The sequence below is a fragment of the Dermacentor silvarum genome, chromosome 3 (assembly GCF_013339745.2).
Source record: "Dermacentor silvarum isolate Dsil-2018 chromosome 3, BIME_Dsil_1.4, whole genome shotgun sequence".
NCBI lineage: Eukaryota > Metazoa > Arthropoda > Arachnida > Ixodida > Ixodidae > Dermacentor > Dermacentor silvarum.
In genome coordinates, this window is record NC_051156.1 from 46,966,572 (window position 1) to 46,991,106 (window position 24,535).

Sequence of the window (24,535 nt, forward strand, 5' to 3'; positions counted from 1 at the left end):
AATCTATCTTAAATATATCTTGTGGCAGAAATAATGCTCCTCATTGGACGCCACGGCAGGGAGTGGCACTGGCAAACACCTCTCGTATGCTCAGTCTAGTGTAGATAAACAATTACCCAAGAATATGAAAGGGTCGAGAAGAGCCGGCGTAGCTCAATTTGTCAAGCCTCGCAGTAGTCATGCGAAGATGTCATGCGTAGTATATAGTAGTGATGCGAAGTCTTGCCCCCAACGAGGGCAAGTTGTCTTATCTCCCACTATCTTTTCTATTTCCCGCATGATTTGTACACTTCAATAATAAAAAAAAGATTGGTACCAAATTTACATACCAATAAACAGGCACCTCTGTTTTCAATGCTTATATGGTGAGATGTACATATCTTTATACTGAAATGCATATGACACGATGCTGTTTTGATGCGGTCATTCGAATGCTATAAAAGTGCTCTATTTCTGCCCCCCATTTTGCTGTATAGCGATTACTATGCCCGGCATAGTATACCGGCGGCCCAGTCTACTATGGCACTCTCTTCAGGATCGACCCATTTTTACGGACGCGCAGTAGATGCCATAAAAGCTGTGCGCGCTTGCGTCACGAGCAACCTTGCCCGCTCTACCTTATAAAAGTGATGTGTATATACCGCGCATCTCTTAAAACATGCCATTTAGTGCGCACTGTGACGTCCTCGCGTACGCTCTACATAAATTGGGTGAAGTCCGCTATAATGGTATTAAGAAACGCGTGGCCTATGATGGGATCTATTTGATTTCCAGCTCAGCAGTTCGATGCTCTTATCAGGAGACCATGATCGCACGCATGCTTTTATGCTGCCAAAGTCACTCTTGGAAACGTCTCGCGTGTACGTCATGGGCTAGTTTCTCGCACTGTTGGCTTGTGAAAGCTAGTGCTATGAGTGTTAGACTGCACTGCCTTCGGGATCGGCGCATATTTTTCGTCAAACATACGATTCATGCGTGGATTGAAGCTGATTGCATGCTGTGAACTGAATGAGTTTTATAGCATTACTTCTGTATACTATAAGACCATATACTTATAATATATGCTGTAGTTTAGGAAGGTGATAAGGTGGCGAAAGTTCTCCGGGAACAGCGCACCTGGGCGAAGTCAAGGAAAGCTTAGGAGCACCTTGTGACGCGGTCTCTGGGACCGGCCGACCGGAGCGTCGAATGCTCCTAACTCGATGGCCGCATTGATACGGTGAAGTGTTTGAAGTGGAACCGGGTGCAGTGGGCCTCAGGAGACGGCGACGAAGGCGGGCAGCGTTATGATAAAAAATTGAAAGAATATATTCACTTCACTCGTACATGATTGTGACTATCCGAGTCACACGGAGGCCAGGACGGAGGCCAGGACGGCCTTAACTAATCCCTCGCGTAGAGCCGACACAATAGGTGGAGAGGTCCCTACCGATTGGGTCATTCACTTCTCGTGGTCCAGGGTTAGTAGAAGTCTGCTTTTGGTTGCACCCAGGAAGGTGTCTGTGTCTGGGTGGTCAGTGCAGTCTTGTGTCCCCTTGTCGGGCTCTGAAATCGACTGCCTCCTCCCATTCGTGTCCTGTCCTTCGTGTCGGCTCAGGGCGTGGCAGGGGTCACGCTTTCTCGGGGATGAGGGCAATTACCTCGACACAGCAAAGCGAGCTGGAATGTTCCCCACACTCGATAGGTCGAATTCCAGGCAGCTCATAACAGCCCGTCCGCCGCTACAGGAGCTTTTGAAGGGGTTACAGCATCCAGGTAACTCGTAGGGGCCGGTAGACCCCGTGCTTTAGCTTCGTTTTCGCCATTCATTCCAACGCTTGCCAGGTGACATCTTCTGGAAACAAACCACGCCAAGCCCAAGGCACAACAAAGACAGAGCACCCAACTTACCATGAGAATGGCCAGGCCTACACGTTTTTCCCATAAAACCTTATTGCAATAAAACCTGCGGCTTTCTTTCGATATCCCCCAGAATTAACAGAAATTAAGAAAACCAGACTTCAGTGCGTATTTTAAGCAACGTAATGCCTAACGTTTTTGTTTCTCTGTCCTGAGAAAACCACAGTTATTGAAAATGAGAGCGCATTAAAACACAGCAATAATGGGGTTTTTCAAATTCAAAAGAAAAAGAAAACACATGCGAAAAAAAAAACAGGGGCCCTTTACACCATTTTGCTTCACACAGGGAAGCTACGGCTGAGGTCATCAGCGTTGGCATTGTCGCGTACTTTCCTGTACCTGACATCCGCGATCCTTCCAGATAATATTGGAGCTTGGGCATAGCCCATACCAGGCAAGCGCACTCTATTTCTGAAGTACTCCTTTTCAGAAGTACTGTACCGCAGCAGTCAGCTTCCGGCTTACCAACCCTGCCTAGTGTTCCTCCCCGTTTTCACTTTTATGACCGAGCACAGCGCCCATGCCTCGATCACGGTCATCGCGCTTCTGAATGAAAGGAATATCATTAACAGGAGCTCTCAAGACGGGTTTATCGGCTAAAGCGTTAACTTGAGAAAAGAATAACTTTTAAATGCGTAAGCATTTCTATGGTTACCCAACGAGAAAACTGTCCGAGCGTCTGCCCTTCCTTCGCGTAGGACGATCGCTTCCAAGATAGAGCCAGCAGCAATTTATTTGTTTATTTATTTAATTATATTGCCAACCCTCATAGAGCGTCATAATAGAGAGGACAATACAATAACATATGTCAAATATGGACAATGTCAATGTACGTACAGTGTCTTAACAGTTGTCAATTCACTGTGAAATAAGGTATTCACTTAAATGCTGTTCAGCACACTTTTGACATTTATGAAAATACGTGCAATGAACATCAAGTCGCACATATCACTTGGCACTTCAAAGCTGAATTGATAGTTGAGCAGTTGTTAGTCAGCGCTTGTGTGTACGTGTCTCCCTTCTTGTGGTCGTCTGTTTGCGCTGTTGCCCAAAGTTTCAAGATGTACCAACTCGCCCAAAAAGAAGTATTGATGAATTGATAAATCCCGTGAATACGCCTCAGCAGCATTTTCAAAGTTGGTGACATCTTTTAGGATAACAGCAGCGTTTGGCAATTTGTTCCCCATTTCTATGGCATCCGGGAATAATGAGTATCGAAATGTATCACTATTAGTTCGGTACGCTTTTATGACGTAGTCGTGGTTAGTCCGCGGGTTTATTTTGCCTGAAGCGTGTAGATATTTGAGCTTATCAATCTTAAGTTGATCCTGCAGTATTTGAAAAGGTACCTTCAGCCTGTATTTCTTTCTACCTATCTCAAGAAAATCCAAGTTGCAAGGCTGTAACATCAGCGTGACCGATTCCTTCCTATAGTACGTCGAAGAAATAAAACGCGCTGCCAGTCTCTGTATCCTTTCGAACTTCCTCTTAAGCGTCACTTGATAGAGATTTCAAACAACGGCTGAATATTCTAGTACCGTCCTAATGAAGGTGGTGTATGCAACACGTTTGACATTACGCAAAGCATGTTCCGTTTTTTTTCTCAAAAAATATAACTGTTGATTAGCAGTCATGCAGACGTTATCTATATGTTGGTTCCATGTCAAATTTCGTGTCATTGTTACCCGTAGATACTTGAACTGGCGCGCATTCTGCAACAAGTGTCCTCCAATGCTGTATGAAAAGGAACAGCTAATTCTCTTTTAGGGGCGAAGCTCCTTAGGGTGTGGGTCGTTCCCTCCTCTGTAGTAGTAGTACTAGTAGTAGTAGTAGTAGTATGTAGCCACCAGGTGGTCCAAATTTCCGGAGACCCCCACTACGGCGTGCCTCATAATCAGAACTGGTTTTGGCACGTAAAACCCCATAATTTTTTTTTATGTAGCCACCTCTATTTTATGAATTGCTCAATAGATGGCGTTGTGTGTCCGTATATGTATGTATACGCATATATACATATATATGTATAGTATAACTGGAAGCCGACTTCCGCTTTCGTTTCCACTTCCGGTTCCGCTTCCGGTTACACTTCCGCTTGCGTTTTCACTTGCGGTTCCGCTTCCGGCTTCCGGAGAACGCTTCCGGCGTTTTTCTCTCGTCCGTAGCTAGGTGCGCCGCGGTGCACAAGGGCGTTCGTTCCCGACGCGCGTTCTCTTTCTGTCGTTCCCGACGCGCGCTCTCTTTCTTTCTTGTCCGTAGCTAGGGGCGCTGCGGTGCACAAGGACGTTCGTTCTCGACGCGCGCTCTCTTTATCTCTCGTCCGTAGCTGTGGTTTACCCGAATGATCCCCCGGAACTTCGCCCCACTCATCATCATTCACCCCGTGGATATGCTGTGATTTTTTGCAGATGTCTGTATATGTAGATTTGAGATAATTTATTTCTATTATCAATTTCCCACACGAATCATCAAAACTTGCAAACATTTCTTCATTTTAAGCTGGACATTTAGTGTAGTAATTGTGGTGTAAATTAAACCGTCGTCTGCACAGAGCTTAACCTTAACACCCTCTTTTGCCACGCTACTGTTATCATTGATATAAAGGAGAAACAATAGCGCTCCCAATACTGAGCCTTGGGGCACTTCTGAAAGCACAGCTAATGAATCGGATACATAACCATCCAGTTTAACTACCTGCGTACGGTTTGTTAAGTATGCTTCAATCGATTTTATTACAAACTCATTTATTCCTGCATTACGTAATTTGAAGAATAATTGGGCATGAGGTACTTTATCAAAAGGTTTCGCCAAATCGACGCAAACCACATCAACCTGTTGTCTTTTATCTACTGCACCTGCGAAGTCATGAATTGGCTCTATTAACTGTGTAGCGATTGATAACCCGGCCCTGAAGTTATGTTGGTAAGGATATAGTAAATTATTCTAGTCTAGAAACCCCAGTATGTGTTTTGCTATTATATGTTCGAATACTTTGCAAGTAACTGAAGTAAGTGACACTGGACTGTAATTTGTTGCCTGTCTTCGGTTACCTCCTTTAAATACAGGTATCACGAATGCTGTGCGCCAGTTTTGCGGCAGTGAGCGAGCTGTGTAAGATTTTCGAAAGATGATAGTTGGATAATGTAACATCCATTCTGCGTATCTTTTAAGGAATACAGCGGGTATATTATCGGGTGCGCTAGATTTTTTCGTATCTAATTTGAATAGTTGCTGAAATATCCATTGCTGGGTGATAACTCTGGTTATTATAACCTCTGGTCAATGTTTTCGCCAGCTGTGGAGGAAGCTCACGACGAACACGCGAGCCGTGGCATGAGCGCGTCTTTGTGACCACGGGACCTGTGCGATCAGGCACGCGCTAGGCGCCCCTTTGGTAAGCCAGAGTTGTGGAGCAGCCGTGGCTTCCGATCGGACCGTCATCACACCAGGCGCCGCCAGCTGCAGTAGTTTGCTTGACTCATCAGTTCACGTTGCACCGCCTTCCGCAGCAGTTCGTGTCGTCAGAACGCTGTCGCATTTGCCGTAATGACGCCAAGACGACCGCAACCGCTGAGCAGTGCTAGAATTACCAGCAGTGTTAACTGTGAGCACTCAACACCACGTCGCTACTACGAAATGCTTGCGCATCATTCAGATAACTCCCTGAGGAGATCCTACGTAATTTTTTGCTCGTTACACACAAGTTTCCCTGATTCTTTCTTTCGTAAACTGTCCTTGAGGGGACCTGCAATGTCTGAAAAATTAAATGCCGTTAGTCTCAAAAAAGAAACGGACATCTGCTTTCGTCACTTGTCTTGGTTAATCGTATATGGCGGCTAATTTTATCTCAAGGGGGCGTCTGTAGCCACGTCGAGCCTTGGACCAGAGTAGCAAACTACGGCTTTTCCTATTTGATATTGTTCACCCTTCAGGCTCAAGCCAGCCGTAGCAAGCTCTCCACCACCATCTTAAGGTGATGCAAATAATCCTTCCATGTATGAGAGAAAACTGCGATGCCATCCAAGTAGGAACCGCGCAGTCCTGCATTCCTTTCAAAATCCGGTCCATAGGTCATGAGAAACAAAGCGGAGCGTTATTTGATTCGAAGGTGGGGACAACAGCCTGAAAAGTATCTAGAGGGGGGATGTCAAGGCGGCGTAGTGGCTAGCTTGCTCTGTCAATGGTACTTGCCGGTAACCTCTGGTTAAGCCTAGCGCAGATATAAATTCAGCACTGCTGATTGTCTTCACCCACTCTTTTATGATTAGGAATGTGGTAATTCTAATCCTTGGTTATGGCGTTTAGCCTGCGGTAATCGATACAAGGCCTGGGGCTTTTCCCAAGAGCCTCTGCCAGATTCAGTCGGGACGTGTACTCACTCTTGGAGGGAACAATCAACCCTAGCTCTAATATCCTCTGAATCTCGGTTTACAAAATTTGTCTCTGCGTAGGGGAAACCCGCTAGGGCCTTTAGCGAACTGGCTCATCCGATAGAAGCTTAATATCATGCTCTATCAAGCTAAGGCTGCCTGGCCGATCTCATGAGCCGATCCCATGAGCCCATGAGCCCTCGCAGTTCCCTTCCCTGGCATGGATTTAAATCTGGGTTCGCGCCTATGTCCGCCTAAACCTTAGCAAGTGTAACTTCCGTTGGCAGCATGGAATAAGCAAATTCTCTTTCCACACCTTCGGGCGCGTTTAGCGCGAGATGAACTATGGCTTGGCGCTCTCGATATGGTTTCATTAGGTTCGTGTGGTAGGTACTCAGCTCTTTACGTCTGCGCGGTGTTTCAATGGCATAGTTAGTGTTCTGAGAGCTTCTCCATGACCTCGGCAGGTCTTCCCCAAGAACATCCAGGTCTTTTTTTTGTGGATGTCATAAGCAAAACCACCTTATCTCTTACAATGAAACTTCGCTTCCGAGCGTTCCTACCGTAGTATACTTTAGCCTTCATCTGGGCGGACTTCATGTTTGCTTTCACCAGTTCTCCACAAGGCTCCAACCCCTCTAGCCGTTCTAATATGTACTCAACAACTGTAGGATCATTTCCGCGCCCTACCCATGCCTCGCACATCATTTGACGCGGAGAGCGAAACGACCTCCCATAAACAAGCTCGGGTGGCTGAACCATGCGGCTTCATGCAGCACCGACCGCAAGACAAACACAGTGGCCTCTAAGCACTCCTCCCAGTCCTTTCTGCGCTCATAAAACAAACCCCGGAGTATCCTTTTAAGCACAGAGTGCCATCCTTCTACACTGTAGCTCGTGGATGCCGCACTGAACTGCGAATGATGCTAATGCCGCACATTTCCAGGAAGGTGGTAGTCAGAGCGCTGGTGAATACGCTGCCCTGATCGCTTTGCAGCTCAGCTGGGAAACATAATCGGTAGAATACCGAGAGTAAGGTTTGAAGTACTTCAACTGGATTGACTTCTTTCTCGGAAATTTAGTTGCGGGGCAAATCATTTAAAAATGTATTTGTACCCTAAACTGTAGTCACGGGAAGGGGTACCACCACCGCAACTACTAAGCGTTTGAAGGGTTCAATGATTACAGGAACCAACTTCATAGGTGCTCTTCCCGTTTCATGTGGCTTCACCACTTTCTGAAAGGCTCGCATGTCTGGACAGAATGCTCTAGATCTTTGCAGCAACCAGGTAAATAAAATTTGCGCACTAATTTGTCTATGGTCTTCTTTATTCCTAGATGACCAGCCCAGCCATTACCATGACACAGGTCTAGGATTGGAACTCTCTCTCTCTCTTGAGGAAACAACGAGCAGATCATACTGTACCCCCTTCTTTGCTTTGTACTGTCGGCAAAAAAGACAACTGTGGCGCTGAAAAGTGATGTTGTTCCTGGCCATCCACTTTTCCTCTTGATATTTCAGCTTGTCGAGAGATACATCGCTATCTTGTTCTGTCGTGATTCCATCTTTATCAACTTTCACTAGGTTTAAAAAGCATTCCGAATGAGGCAGCACCAAATTAGTCTCTAATTCCTCTGTTAGCCCTTGCTGCGGTGTTCCCACTTAGCCGGATGCCTCCTCACTCCACCCCTTGCACTAGCTACGCGCTGTACTTTCTGAGTGTCTATGCCATGAGGCATATTTTTCTTTCGTTGCCGTGCTTTATCTTCGCCGTGATCTCTCGAGCTTCGGAATGCCTAAGAGCTTGGACTGAATGGTCGCCAAAAATCACTCTTGTTCTTCAACAGCACCTCCGAGCAATTCGAAAATAAATATGGATATATTTTGCGGTACTGCGGCTTCAGTCAGCAAGAAATAGTCCGAATGCCCTCCCAATCTTCACGCTGGCTATGCGCAAGCAAACACTATTCGCCTCAACTACCTGCCGGATCGACGCACATTCCCCGGTGAAATTCTGAGACTTCACATACGCGGGGTGGACAATGTCCGTTGTCGCGGAGGAGTCCCTAATTACCTTACATGGTATTCTATTCACTACTAGCTCACGAAGGTAGGGTTCTGAGAGCGCCTAGTTGTTGTCGTAGTCAGTCATGAAAGAAAAAAAAAGTATTCTAAGTTGCCGACAGCCGATCACAAGCTGTTCACGCTCAAGCAACAAAAACAGACGACCGATCTTGTAGCCTCCAACGCTCTTCTTTCGACTTTCGTTGCGGTGTTAGTCTGGCAGGAATTATTGGTCGTCACGCCTTTTGTCCCACCTCAAGCTCTCTCGTTGTGAAAGGGGTGCCTGTTTTCCTCTTTGCTGAATTTAGTGAATGACCTGACGCGTGTTTGTTTCGAATTCGCGACGTGCGGCGAATTCATCTGCTGGCACTACAGCACGTTCCAAGCCTCTTTCACCCGACCTATTTTGAATCCACAAGCGCATCTCTTCGCTCAAGGACTCATGGAACTGCTCCATTCAGATTAGCCCAATAACCTTGTCATGACAATCGAACGCGTCTTTTCTTTTAGCCACTCAATTAAAGTGGCTTTGAACTTATACGCCAAATCACGAAAAAAAAACTCGCGCGGTGTTCTAGCTTCCCCCCAAAACGTGAGAGGAAAACCTCCCCTGAGAGCCGATACTTGCTTAGCAAAGCAGTTAGTTTCTGATAGTCATCTACATCCTCTCTCGTTAGCGTTTAAATTATTTCGGTTACTTCGCCACGAAGAACGCTCAGAATCTGTCGTGGCCAACTTTCTAGTACCAACCCGTTTTTCTCGCAGGTTCGTTCAGAAGTAACGAGAAACAAGTCCATATCATCGGTCACGCTGTACGACATCATGAGATCTTTTATTTTTACTGCAGCTTCCCCTGAAAGTATTCAATTTATTAAGAGATTATTTGCTGATTGCTTGTCGAGATCCCGTTGCACATCCAGTTCATTTAGCTTTAGTTCGTGAGATCTAAGTTCCGCTTGTTCCGTTCTTTTTGCTGCTTCCTTTTGATCAGCTCTCTTCCTTTCTTCTGCAGCATCCTATTCCGCTTTCTCAGCTCTTGGCCTTTCTTCTGCAACATTTTGTTCAGCTTTCTCATCTCGTTTCTCTATCTCTTCTCATGCTTCCGAAATTTCATCCTGAAGAGTCCCGCATTTCTCAATCGCCTCAATGAGCTGCGGATTTCTCCGACTTTTCCCGACCTCAATTCCCAGCTCTTTACAAAGTAATAACTCTGGCTTCCTCCATTTGCTCACATCCATGGACAATCCCGAACGAGGATTTTCTTACTCTCGTGTGACGTGAGGAAGCTTTCAACAGGAGCCAGCGCGCACTGAAACTAATTTGCCGTTTTAGAAAACACGCGCTAAAACTCCACAAATTCTCAAAGGAAGTCAAGAGCTCACCATTCTGCTGAAGCCAAGACAAACCATGGAATATATCACTGCTGCCAACCAGCTCATACGATCTCGACCGGGCGAGGTGGGTCTTCACCACAAGAATCTGGAGACCGTGACGAAGGCGGGCATCGTGATGATGAAACAATAGAATGTATCCACTTCATCGGTACATGGTTAGGACCGTATCCGAATCTCGAGCGGTTCTGCCTAACACTGGACCCAGGACGGCCTTAAATAACCCCTGGCGTACAGCTGATACAATCGGCGGAGAGGTCCTCACCGAAAGGGTCATTCATAGGGATGGTCGATTAATTATTTCATTTGATTAAAGAACAATCGTTCATCGTTTTAGCCTTTATTTGATTAATTGATTTCGATCCAGGGATTTTATCGATTAATCGAAACTTTTGCCGGCCACTATCAAGAAGGCTGAAACGCAGTAATCTACTTTTGTAGGGCCCTATTTTAATATTTGAGAGGCCGAAACAAGTTTGAAACACGAGTGTACAAACGTTTGATAAAGGTAATCTTTACCATGTTAAAGACTATCCATAGTTGGCACTGGTGGTTTTTGACAAGATAAACAATATATGTGGTGGTTGGCGTTATGGTCAGGTTGGCATCACTATGGACTCCGAAAGAGAGTCGACAGTCGCTCTACCCTAGCAGCACAGACACTGCTCGTGGGCCGCCATTCCAGTACGATTTCAACATTTCGTGCCACTTTTGTCGAACTCTCGAACACGATTAATCGAACAGGCCTAATAAATTAGGTCGATTAAATGAAAGGTGGACATCGGTGAAGATTAATCGTTTTGCGGGATACTTTTAATCGAATAATCGTTCATCGATATTACCAACCCTAGTGTCATTCACTTCTCGTGCTATTGGGGTAGTCGAAGTCTGCTTGTGGTAGTCAGTTCACTTGTGGTTGCGCCTAGGGAGGTGTCAGTGCCTGCTTGTTCAGCGCAGTCTTGTATCCCTTTTTCAGGTTTTGAAGTTGACGACCTCCTCACCTTCGTTTCCTCTTCATTGTGTCAGCTCAGGGCGTGGCAGGGGCAGTAGGAGTGACGTTTCTCGGGGATGAGGGAAACTACCGCGACACAAGAAAGTGAGCTGGAATGTCTTCCACACTTGAGATGTCGAATTCCAGGCCGATCATAAGAGCATGCAGCTCGCGATTCCTCGGCGTTGCCTTGGGCGAGTTAGCAACGTGACGTGATCTTCTAAATGCAGCGAAGCTGTTTCTAAAAGAGTGCAATAGCTCGAAGTATTGTGGAGAAGCCTCGCTCGCAGGTCAAGGCGCAGGGGCTGCTTTCTGAGGATGAAGGGCCCACCCGCGCGCCACACGCCTCAGATAGACCACTCGTGGCCGCCCGCCGGACGTTAAGACTGCAAGCCATAGTTTGGAGAACACTGGTCTAATCAGCAGAGCATTGTGCTGCTGTGCTATAGGAAACGGGTTCGGAACCAACCGTCGGACTAACATGGGTCACTGGTCCCAGCGTATGTGATGCTTTTTATGTGCTGCTATTCAATAAACCTCTTCGACACCAACCTGGTTCACTGGGTATGTGCAACTCTTCAATGAAAAAGAAATCAATAAAATTTGTATTCGGCAGAGGTCGAAATCGAGAACGCGTAACATACATTAGGCAAATCTTGTCTGAATATATATTCACACACTCGCCACCCGCGGACTTCATGACGGCCCCACTAGATGGAGCAGTCTCTGCTGTGCAGTATGTGCTTCCGTATGACTATTTGACAATAAAGCGAAGTGCCGGTCTTAGTATTCATTGGTCTGCGGCCGCTAAAGCGGCAGCTGCCTAAGCCCCACACCCGCGTTTCGCGCCGGGTCACTTCGCTCCCCTTGGTAGGTACCCTCCTTGTCAGGCCTGGTAGTGAAGCATAGGTATACACCAACCTTTACAGAAGCCAGAGCAAAACATAACAATAATTGTAAAGAGGAAGAAAATGATCTGTTCTACACGTGACTTGATCCACAGACCTCCCTATCACGAGCGCAGTGCTATGACCACTTTGCCAAACGCTCTTTTTTTCTTTCATGGTATTTATTACACTAGCATGCAAGCCGGTTAAACATTCACCGCTTGTGCGTAGTCTTCAAGTGGCGGGCACAGTGACAGCCACGCACAGAAGAGCCAGCGTTCATACTTTATGTGGAAACGTTGGTTTCGCTTTAGAAGGGTGGTAAGGACAGGCACCTCATGAAAATGTGGTACCAGTCCGCTTGAATATCAAGTCCATCAGAAACATGTTTTAAGTGCACGGTCATCTGGATGAAATGCACCTTTGTGGCTAGAGGTGGATGCCCTTCCGCAATATTTTTACAAATACCACACAGTTTTATTCACCAAAAATTCAGATAAGAAAAAAAAACTACGATCTGTTGAACGCTACAGACCAATCACATTGTCAAAGGTGAATTATCAAATTTTTGCAAAAGATTTGACTGATATATTGCAATTTGCGATGTCAATTCTCATTAGTTCCCATCAGGTGTGCGGAATTAGAGGGCCTATCCATTCAAACCAACATACATATCACCCGTACACTTCTGTAATACTATTACGGTTCCAATGAGCAGCTTGCACTACTCCAGGTAGAGCTCGCTAAAGCTTTTGATCGTGTCAGTCATTCCTATTATTGCGATAGCAATTATATGGACACTCCAGGCGCGTTTCTACCGTGGTCATGGACGTGGTCGTGGACGTCGCTGTGAGGTTCCGTATAAAGTCAAAACACGGTAACGTCGTCGCCACGTGCCGTAGGCTGTGTGTGCGACTGCAAGCTTGCGACGGCCAGCCGACCATTGTGGCGGAATCTCGCGCGCGCGAGGGAGAAAGGCGGGCCGGAAGCGCGCTTCTGCTGTCGTGCGCGCGACCTGCGGGGGGGGGGGGGGGGCGACAGGTGAGGATGGGAGGGGCGTTTTACGGCCGATAAAACTACTATCCTGAGTTCTTATAGCTGTCTACGAATTTGCTATCGCAATCGACTCTGCGCCTTTCGGGCGAAACTGGTCGATACTTACTTTCCCTTCTTCAACACGCCAATGTTGTCTCCTTTGGGCTTGAAGGCGTTAGGCGCTTTGCTACACCGGTTGTGCTACTTGTTTAGTTACTAAGGGACATCTCTCTGAACGCGTTTATATTTGCTCTTCGGTAAAACAAGGATGCCCGATCTCCTCACTACTCTTCGCTGAATTACTGAATTACTTCGCTCGACTGAATTACGCTTACGCGTGATTCAGTCGAGCTACATCCATGGCTTCAATATACTGGGTAATGAAGTAACAGTGTTAGCTTATTTTTTTAAATTTACAAATATCGCCAATCTCGTCAGACATTATAACCCGGCAGGTACATGAAAGGTCTGTTAGTCACACGGAATCATACATGCATAACATTATACATTCCTATTTGAGCAATACGTGAGGAAAATTGTTTTAGTCATACCATTTACGCAAAAAAAAAAAAACATTATACACTTGTAACAATGACATAGGCTCAATGCTCCGTAAGTTCATGTATATACGATGACATTGAGGCTACTTGTGACGCAAGCAATTCATTCTCAATCATTATAATAAACCTGCTTAATGATGATTCGTTACAGTGGATTTCAATGAGTTCCAGTCTTTATTAACAAGAGGAAAAAATGAGTATTCGAAGCAATTAGTATTGAAAGAGTATTCCGTTAGTGTATGAGAGTGCTACTGACGAGATGTTCGTCCTTGTGAGTAAAATATAATTCTTCAGGTGTCAATTTTGATTATGTTGTGTAGTAACTGGAACATCAATTTTAGTGGTGTTTGTGTTAGGATGCCAGCATTCTTAAGTAAATGTGTTGGTGAGTCTGTCAGTCTATACTTATTGAAAATAACTCTAATTGCTTTTCTTTGTACTGCCTCTATTTTGCTCACCTGTTGCTGGGTAAAAGGGAACCAGACAGGGCAAGCATATTCTTGTACAGATCGGACAAGGGTTGTAAAGCTAGTAGTTTGGTACCTGGTGGTGCAATTTTAATACGTCTTTTGAGTACAATAATGACATTGTCTTATTCAGAAATAATGGGGGACGAATTACAGCAAATGATTGAGGACCTTAACCGAGAACGTGTAAGAGTGGGGTTGATGTTTAATATGCAGAAGACAAAGATAATGTTCAATAGCCTGGCAAGGAAACACAAATTCAGGATCGCCAGTCAGCCTATAGAGTCTGTAAAGGAGTACGTTTATCTAAGTGAATTACTCACAGGGGACCCTGATCATTGGAAATAAATTTATAGAAGAAGAATAGAATTGGGCTGGAGTGCATACGACAGCCATTACTAAATCCTGACAGGGAGATTACCCTTGTCGTTGAAAAGAAAAGCGTACAATCAGTGCATTCTACCGGTGCTAACATATGGGGCAGAAACTTGGAGGTTAACAAAGAAGCTCGAGAACAAGTTATGGACCACAAAAAGAGCGATTAAATGAAAATTGTTAGGCCTAACGTTAAGAGACAGGAAGAGAGCGGTGTGCATCAGAGAACAAACGGAGATACCTGATATTCTAGTTGACATTAAGCGAAAAAAGTGGAGCTGAGCGGGCCATGTAATGCGTAGGATGGATAATCGGTGGACCATTAGGGTTACAGAATGGATACCAAGAGAATGGAAGTGCAGTCGACGACGGTAGAAAACTAGGTGGAGTGATGAAGTTAGGAAATTCGCAGGCGCAAGTTGGAATCAGCTAGCGCAAGACAGGGGAAATTGGAGATCGCAGGGAGAGGCCTTCGTCCTGCAGTACACACACATATATATATATATATATATAGGCTAATGATGATGATGATGAGTCGCTTTACGGCTGTGCTAATAATGTTATCAATGTGAATATCCCATCTTAGATTGTTTGAAATTGTTATTCCCAAATACTTGTGAATATTTACTTCAATCAGAGGACAGTTGTCTATAGTGCCAGAAAAGTTAGGACCTGTACTTTTTGCGGGTTATTGCCAAGGCAACACTTTACCAAATTAAGAGACATTTGCCAGTTTTTACACCACTTGTGTACAGCTTCTAGCGCGCCATCAAGGATTAGATGATCTGCAAGAGTATTTATTTCCTTGTAAATGACGCAATAATCTGCAAAAAGCATGATTTCTACATCACTTGAGAGAGGCAAGTCGTTACTAAATATTGTGAATAAGATTGGGGCTAAAACACCACCCTGTGATACACCTGATGTGACTGGTGTTATCCTAGAGACAGCATCGCGTAATTGTACATATTGTGAGCGGTTGCCCATTTGGTCTTTAATCCAGTGAACTATGGACCAGCTCCAAGTGTTATCTGAAATTTTTATTAGTTTTTTTATGTGAAACGCTGTCGAATGCTTTACAAAAATCTAAGAAAATAAGATCTATTTGTTTGTGGTTGTCAATGGCCTGGGCTGTATCATGTAATAATTCTAAAAGGTGAGTGATTGTTGGAAGGCCCTTACGAAAACTATGCTGTGCAGATGACAAGATATGTTGTTCTTCCAGATATATAGTTATATGTTTTATTATTACGTGTTGTAGTAATTTACACACAGTGCTAATCAGTGATATTGATCTGTAATATGAAACTGCAGTTTCGCTAACGGATTTATGTATGGGTATTATTTGGCTGTCTTCCAGTCTGTGGGAACAGTGCAAAGTGTTTAGTGATTTATTAAAGATGAGACTCAAGTATTTAGCTACCCACTCCGCATACATCTTAGGAAAGATGTTTCGCAATTTGTCAGGACCTTCTTTGTGTGAATGTTTAATAATAGGTTAAGCCCTCCATGCTCGGTAACTGTTAGTGGTTTTATTTGTGTACGATCGGAAGGTTCCATGGATGGTATGTTTCCATCATCTACGGTAAAAACTTATTTGACGTAATCGTTAAAGGAGTTGGCAAGAGCGTTGTTGTTTTCAGAGGAATGCGTGTGCTCGTCATCTTTCCTTGCATTCAGCTATTTCCAAAATTTATTTGGAGAATTTTTCAAAACAATTTTCGAAGAATATTCGTAAAGCAGTTATTTTTGCATCTTTTAGTTTACACCTCATATCATTGCCGGCAACGGCAAGATCCTTTCTAGTTAGAATTGTTGCTTTGGTGGTAAGTGTTTTTCTAATCGCTTCACTTCGCTTCGCATGTATAAGGTCATGCGTAATCCAGAGGTTCAGTCTTCGTGTTTTTTTTCTCTTGACCGGTACGTAGTTTGATACATGACGTTACGATGGCTGTAAATCTACTCCACAGCGTATTGATATCAGCGGATACGTTATGTGAAAGCGCTACAAACGAATCATATTCCAAAAGAACACAGCCTATTATGATCCTGTCATCGGCATGGCTGAAGTCATGATATAGAATCGATTACTGCTGATGAAATCCCACTTCGTTTACTGTTTCAGTGCAGCAACTGATGGTCCGAGATGCCAGGCATAATTTCCATGTTAGGGCTGTCTTGTGGGAAAATATCACTTACAAAATAAATCAAGAATGTTGGACGATGATGCATGTACTCGCGTTTCCTGAGTCACTATTTGATACAACTTGAAATTGAGCATTCAATCACAGATAATCTGAAAATTAGCGGAGTTGAAATGCATGCATTTCCAATCTATTTATGGCATGTTAAAGGCACCAAGAAGGATTAGTCTGATATTTCATGCATGAAGCTGCATATAGTTACTAAGTGAAGGAACGACGTCATTGGAAGCTCATGGATGGATGGATGAATGGAATAAACTTAAAGTCCTGCAGATCTTGAGTCATCACGAAGCGGGCCGCTCCCACGCAGGAACCGATAGGCCGAGCCTGGACTGCGATATGTACAGCCCGGAGTGATAGCGGGCGGACCGAACTGCAATTTACAATATTGCTTCTACACCTTCAACACTAACGTTAAGAGACAGGAAGAGAGCGGTGTGGATCAGAGAACAAACGGGTATAGCCGATATTCTAGTTGACATTAAACGGAAGAAATGGAGCTGGGCAGGCCATGTAATGCGTAGGATGGATAACCGGTGGTAAATTAGGGCTGCGGAATGGATACTAAGAGAAGGAAAGCGCAGTCGAGGACGGCAGAAAACCAGGTGGGATGATGTAGTTAGGAAATTTGCAGGCGCAAGTTGGAATACGCTAGCGCAAGACAGGAGTATTTGGAGATCGCAGGGAGAGGCCTTCGTCCTGCAGTGGACATAAAGTATAGGCTGATGATGATGATGATGACCTTCAACATCTCGAAGAACTTTGAAAGATAACATAAAAATACCAACGCCACCACCACGTGTCGGCTGGTCTTTTCGTATCAACGCGTAGTTTGGGCTACCTATCTTCCGATCATGAATGTGACTTGTTAGCCAGGTTTCAGTAATTGCTACAAAGTTGGGTTCTAGTTCCAGTAATAAGGATTCAAGTAAATGTGATTCGTTTTGAAGACTACGCGCGTTTAGATTCATGAAGGTTACTTCTGTATTTGGCGGGGTCGTACTTACGGCAACTCGCCTTTCTGCTTTTTTTTTGTTGTAGTTTTTTTGCAGCAGCATTTTCTTCGTGGCTGACGGGGATCACTTCATTCTTTTCATCATACTAGGAAAGGATTTCGCAATTAACCCTAAGTTCGGTAATTTTTAAGATCACTTTGTCTCCCAATTCCTTTCAGGTTTTTCCAGAATTCCATAATTTTTCCCTTGTATTACGAATTGGAGTTGAGAAGTCTTCACTTACCGAGTAACTGCTCCCCTTCAGCTTGTAGCAGTTATGCAATACCGCTGGTGTGTCGAGATGATCAGCTAACCGTAGGATTATGGGTCTGCTTTTGTTAGGTTTAGGATTTACAAATCTATGGATTCTTTCTGCGGCCACCGGCTCGGTTTTGAGAATAGTTCCGATTATATTGTCGTTCACTATTTTATCCAGGGTGTCACTGTTTTCTTTCTCGCTTCCGGTACACCATATAACATGGTTATTTCGCCTAGATCGGTTCTCAAGATCGTCGATCTGCAGATCGAGTGTGTGTACTACTCTCTAAAGGTCAGTTATTTCAATTACGCAGTTTGCTATTTTGTTGTCTTGGGCGCTAATGTCAGCTAGCTTCAAATCGATAAAAGTAATTAAGGCGCTCTTCTTTAATCTATTTTGAATAATCTGCGGTACTTTTCCACTGCTTTTGAGAACTGGATTAGGTCAGGATCGGGATTAGTCTCTGCATCTCCAGACAATAGAATCAAAGCTTCAGCCTAGTCTACAAGGTTGGTTACTAGCGAGAAAATCAGCCGCGGGCACAGCATCAAAATCAAAAATGGGTCGTTAGAGAGAAAGCATTTGCCATATCGCCTGCTCACCGGCGTGAAGTACAGAAGGGGATTACCATGCCTGCATCGTTGAGTTGCCACCATGCCCTTCAGCAAGCACTCGACCGCTGCTAGCATTTATAGGCACGCACGAATAAGCCCAGTGTTCAAAAAGTAGTCCAGAAAATAGAGAAATTTGGCAGCGTATCAGGAGCACGAACGAACTCCTCGAAAAGTACAGGCTTTTGGTTTGGCTCATGATGGCATAAGCCAGAATAATTTGCCGGCATTAAGTGGATTGATGTTCCTCCAAAGTATCTTGACGGGCCGCTAGATGCTTCTAAATTAAGCGCCCACTAGTGGATAGAACGGGTTTCAGCCCCGCAGAGTTACGCTGAGACATTCGTTTCACACCGACTTTCTATTTTTGAAAAAGCTGAAGGCCTGCAAGAAGTTTTTAGCTACAAAAATTTACTACGTATTTCAAGTTATTCATTGTGCTAGGCTCTGCATCCAACGCTTTCACCGAATTTTGCAAGTTTCGCATGTTCGCCAAAACACTTGAGCGCAGAGGGAGCTTATTCTGGAGTATTTACCCGCGGTCGCGTAGTGCAGCTCGACCAGGGAAGAACGAGGCAACGCGCGTCCTTTTAAGTAGTACTGCATTACCTCGTTCACGTAGTACTTGATGCCTGCCTTGGAGAAGATGTTCTGCATCCAGTGTCATGACCATGAGGGGTGCCGCTTGCTCGCACTCCCAGGGTTAGTTCTAGTTGACAGACATAAATGCCCCAAAATGTTAATGGGAAAACGGCACCACTGTAGCTCGATTGGTAAAGGCATCGCTGGCGTCATACGAAGACGTGGGTTCGCTCTCACCTGCGGCCAGTTGTTTCATCCACTTTCATTTCTATGTACTTATGATTTCTCTAATTTAATTGACAACAACAAATAAGTTCTGCTGCCGTTCGTGTCAATGTCATTGTTTGATGGCTTCTTCTGATCAGACTGTATATATATATATATATATATATAATATATATATATATATATATATATATATCGTAGCTCAATGATAAGAGGATCGCACGCCTGATGCGAAGACGTGGGATCGTTCCCCACCTGCGGACAGTTGTTTGTTCATCCATTTTCATTGCCATTAATGCATTCATCATTTCTTTAATTCAAGTAGTAAGTACAGGTAATTTCCATACGTTGTCTTCGGCGCCATTGTTTGTTGCCTTCACATTATTATATATATATATATATATATATATATATATATATATACGCTTAATATTACAGGACGAGTTTGGACCTTCACTGTGAATCTGAAAAAAAAGTACACGGGTCCCAACGCGTAACGTAACCTTTAACCCCTGTGGCTCTTGTCACATACTAAGCGGCAAGAACGCTGTCTTTTTATGGGAGTCAGAAATCTGTGGAAAGTTCCAGGAAGTGTTCTATTTAAAAACAAATACACAAAACTTCAGTTAGAGCTAAAAGGGAACTGCGCTTACAGTTGATACTCGTCTCGAGCAGTTGCAGTTGCTTCTTAGAACACCAACAAATACAAACAGGCTGTGTCGTTGGTAGTATGGCAAAGCTTTGGCTTGCATACATTGAATATGTCACGCAATTTTTTGAGCAACTACGTCCATCATAAGGAAAGACGTCTTGAGGGGCAGAAACTGCCACTCAGGCTCGTAAACAATGGAGCTATGGAGCGTTTCAGCGAAACCAAAACCAGGGCATAGTTTTGCGGATGTTTTTCTTACGTGCTGTGAAAGCGCACAGTACAAATGCATGAAACAGGGAAATTGAAGAAGGTGCCTGTTGCTTGATTGCAAAAGTATAAAGCTTGTCCTCATTAAAAAGGACCAACAAGACGAAACCAGAAAAACAGAAAAATGGTAAAGCAAAAAAAGAAGAAAGAAAGAAAAAATAATGAACCCAGTCCTTTACAGATTGAAGCCCCGACCAAATATGTGCACCGTTTGTTCTAACCAGATAGAAAGGATAGCTGACACTTGTGATGGAATGTGCGCGCCGACTGAGGAAAACAGAGCCGACTCACTCCGGAAGAACGAGTCGTGAGAGAAATAAACCATATGTCTGATAGAAAACTTGTTCAGTGGGAACTTTCTTCCGCATAGTCAGACATTAAAATAGCGTCGTCATGAATATTACTTTACGCTACTTTTTTTACTACGTTACAACAATGGAGTATGACTTGATTCTGTTCGAGTGCATGTTTGCTGTGAGCGATGGGTAGAAAGGTGCGTATCCAACGCTTCTACATTGGGTTCTACACTAGCGACAAATGAGGCGGAAATTCTGTTTACATTTTTTAATAATGGAGCCGCCCGACGGTGAATGGGAATTTGAGCAGTCTGTCATAATTATTGTACTCGATAGATATTATACAGGGACGCGTGTTTTTCTCGTAAAAATGAAGAAAAAATATTTTGCGCTTTTCGCTGCTTTGTTCTCATCAAATGTTTTCAGAAAGATCGAAATTTATGGTTCTCCCCGTAGAAACTAACGCTTGACAAAGTTCCTTGCTTGGTATCTAAGAAGGAGAGAGAATACTTTTATTCTAAGCAAGCGCAGTGCGCGCCCTAGGTGGGCGCCCATCTATCTCCGTACCCGTTCGAGAAAAAAAAAATTATGTGGAACCCAGGCACAGTAGAAATCGACTGTGCTGTTTGCTTTGATTGACGATAATTAGCGCTGATGTTGAGGGCGAATACTTAATTCCTTCAGCGTTTAGTGCAATACGAGAGTGGTGAGTTGATGGCAAATGTTACCTTGCGTGCACTATTGCTGTTTCTTGGCGTAGTACATAAAACACACAGCGAGACGTGTTCGCTTGGGGCGTTGTTGTGCGCCATTTTTGATAACTTCCGCGAAGGTTAGCGTTGTCATTATCTCACACGGCACATAGCATCCTGGCAAAAGTGCTAAACTTCATTTGAATTAAGGGGTTCGACGTGCCAAAAGCACAATCGGATTATCATGCACGCCATAGTGGCGGACTGCGGAATAATTTTGACCCCCTGGGGTTCTTTAACGAGCGCCTAAATCTAAGAATACGATCGTTCTTGTATTTCGTCTCCGTCTAAATGGGGCTGCTGCGGTCGGGATGGAACTAGCGGCCTCGAGCAATGCCATAGCCGCAAAGCTACCACGGCGGTCACAGAAGTGTTGATGTGACGTGCAAACCGCTTCCGTAGTAGTGTCGCCTAGACGCTACGGTGCTTTGATACGAATTTGAGTTTGGACACCGTGCGTACATTGCACGCTTGACAAATTTGGATGGTGTTTATTGTTCAGAAATAGCAGTAACTTATCGTAGCATACCTTGAACTTAAATGTATCCAGTTTGTCCGCACCTATTGTCGTGTCTAGTAGCAGCGTTTCCTCACCTTCTCCCATTGCCTTTTCCCTCTCCCCCCATGCATGGCAACTGCGAGCGAAGAGTGGCAAGGCTGTCATTCACTCGTTTCCTGGCTGCATCGGTTCAACCCATTCTCTGCCTGCTCTCCCTAACTTCTCTCTACCATTCTGTCTATTTCCCATCTGGACGGTTGCCTCTTAGTGGACAGGCAAGGGCTGCAGTTTCTGCAATGCTTTTGCGGGGGGTCACGCATAATTACAGCCGTCTAGAGGGTATTTTAGTGACGCCCAGGTAGCTTTCGAGGGCACTGTGCACATGCGAGGCTGTGCAGAGGTCCAAACGATTGTCGTGTCCCCTTTCCCGTCCACCCCGTTCCTGCCATGTATATGCACGCTATGAACCACCTCCCGACTCGGCGGGCAAGACAGCTACGCCAGCAGAACAGCGGAAAAGTCGAAGGAAGAGCAAATAAAGTTTCGCTTTAAAATGCGAAGTTGCCTACGTCGGTAAAGGCGGCGCTAGCTTGAACTTGTGTCTCCGCCTGTCTGCAGGTGCGGAAAGCAGCCGTTCCGGAAGGGTTGCTGCGAGTTGGCCGCTGCTCTGGAGCACGCGGCAACCTTCGCACGCCAATGAGTGGTTAGATCTGTATGCGGAATAATTTTACTTGTATGGACTGAATAATGCCAAGGACAGATGCCGCAAGTACATTGATTTCCTCGGGGAATATGTAGAATATTGCTGCAGTTGGAACTTCCTAGCTAATTTTTTTTCAGGGCAAGGCTGCATACACCCTTGTGTCAGCCCCAGCTCATCACGGCATTTAAATTTTATAGCACGTCTGTGAGGCAATAGTAAATTGTTTTACAGCGATAGCTCTTACATGCTCACTCAACAGCTCGTGTTAATGTCAGCCGTTCTTCATCGTCGTCCGTCAATGTAATCACAATATCGTTGGCAAGAAAATTACGAAGAAAGAAAATGTCGCAATGTGCTGCGAGGATTAGTAGTATACGAAGAACAGATTCCAGGATTCTAGCCCTCAGCAACTCTGCCGATGCTACAGCAGTCGAGAATACTTGTCCTAAAGAGCGTGATCGCGCCAGTATCTGCCGTGATTGACGAACACCCGCTCAACATTTGTGTACCTAATCGAGCCTGATAGAGGACAGGCGTCTGCGCCTTCTTCGCGTTCTTGCACGTCGTCTTCCCAGCTGTGTAGTCGGTTCTATATTAGCCCCTGTATTCTACAATGTTCCTGCACTCAATACTCCAGCTCGGCTCAATGATGATGGAGATGGTCGCCATTTATTGGCATCCCCTTTGAAACGGGGTGGTTACAAATAGTCACCTAGCCGGCTTGAGTTACTCAGTTATGCTATACATGCTTTTCATTTCAGAATTTTCTTGTACACATACTGTATCTTATTACTCTTTTTATTAACTTCTTTATCTAACTGGTACCGCTACATATGCCTGTGATGAATTCGGTCGTATCAACCTCTTCCCTGCTTTCGTTCCTCCAATGCATTAAACGTCTCTTGCTTATCTCTACTGGTGACCGGTTGACGATTCCTTAAACTGTAAATTCAAGCGCTTCTGGAAGGTGTACGTTACCTACAGATCTCACTGGGTGAATACCTTCGCATTTCATTAGGATGTGCTGAGTGGTCTCCGGATTTTTGCTGCGGCATACACATGCCTCATCTAGTTGGGAATATTTGCTCCGGTACGTTTTTTTTTTTCGCCGGCAACCAGCTCGCGCCTCAAGTAGCAAGGCACTGTCCTTTGTGTTTTCGTAGAGTTTATGGCAGCGCCGGGCCCTGGCAGAAAAAAATCAGGGGAGATTTAGTGGCACATGCGAGAGAAATTCGCATTACGTCGCACCTGCATGACGTCCAACATTCATGATTTAAAATGCGCGCTTCACATTGCAAACAGACATTCAGGAGCTCACTCGCCGCACCTCCTGCCACTGACGGTGGTCCAGAGCATGCCAGCGTCAGTAACACTACACACACACACACACACACATATATATATATATATATATATATATATATATATATATAAAGCACGAGGAAAAGCATCAAGTACCTATTCCATCACTCTTGATGAAGGCCGGATCCCAGCCGAAACGGTTGTAAAGTCCTTTTATATGTTTTTCCTACGTTCTTCTATTTTTTAACTATTTCTGTGCCGGCGCCTGAGATTCCTTGCTTCACTGAATAATATATATATATATATATATATATATATATATATATTAATGTATTAATATATATATAATACTAATATATATAATATTATATATATAATAATATTATATATATATATATATATATATATATATATATTGTCACGGCTCACTGGAGACAAGAGCAAGAACTCCCGCAAGAAGTCCATTCCAAGGATGAGTGATCTGCAGCACTCTTTTAAAATCATAAAAGAGGCGACAAAAGCTGTATTTCCTATCTGGAGTCGTGCAGTACATTTTCCTGTAGGTGTCATTATCTGGCCCCCGGCATTTCGAATATGAGGGCCCGTCCATTGCGTTTTGACTTTCTTAAGCCGGTCTGCCAACTGCTCACTCATTATCGAAAAGTCTGCGCCAGTATCAACCAAAGCCGTCACGTCGTGTCCATCAATCGTTAAGAGTAGGTCGGCACTCACAAATTCGTCGGTGTTCCGTTTCTCCGGGTTGCTCTGCTCCTTGCTCAGTAATGGGGGATTTTCGGCGGTTCGACGACTTGCAACCTTCCCCCCGGAGGTCGCTGATTTCAGTTTCCCCGCCGTGGGCTTGGAGAGCGGCCTCTTACCACGTCGGCGAAACTGCGACGGTCCGGCGAAGAATAGCGTAACGGAGACGGCGAGCGCGACCGGAGATTAGCTGAGCTGCCTTGTTCCCGAGTGATGCTGTCGTCGAAGCGTGCATTTCTCTCTGGAAACTGTCGCGGAGTAGCAGGTGACATTTCCTGGATGCCACCCTGGCGATGAGGGCAAAAACGATAAATGTGCCCTGGTTCGCCACAGTGAAAACACAATGGTCGGCGATCAGCAGTGCGCCATGCGTCGGTCCTGCGAAGCTGGGG

The 24,535-nt window shown here is 44.8% G+C and overlaps 1 protein-coding gene across 1 annotated transcript in view; it reads left to right on the top strand.

Moving 5' to 3' along the window:
* LOC125943774 (uncharacterized) overlaps nucleotides 1-24,535 on the top strand; it is a 598,059-nt gene that overhangs the window by 336,378 nt on the left and 237,146 nt on the right. The window lies entirely within an intron of this gene.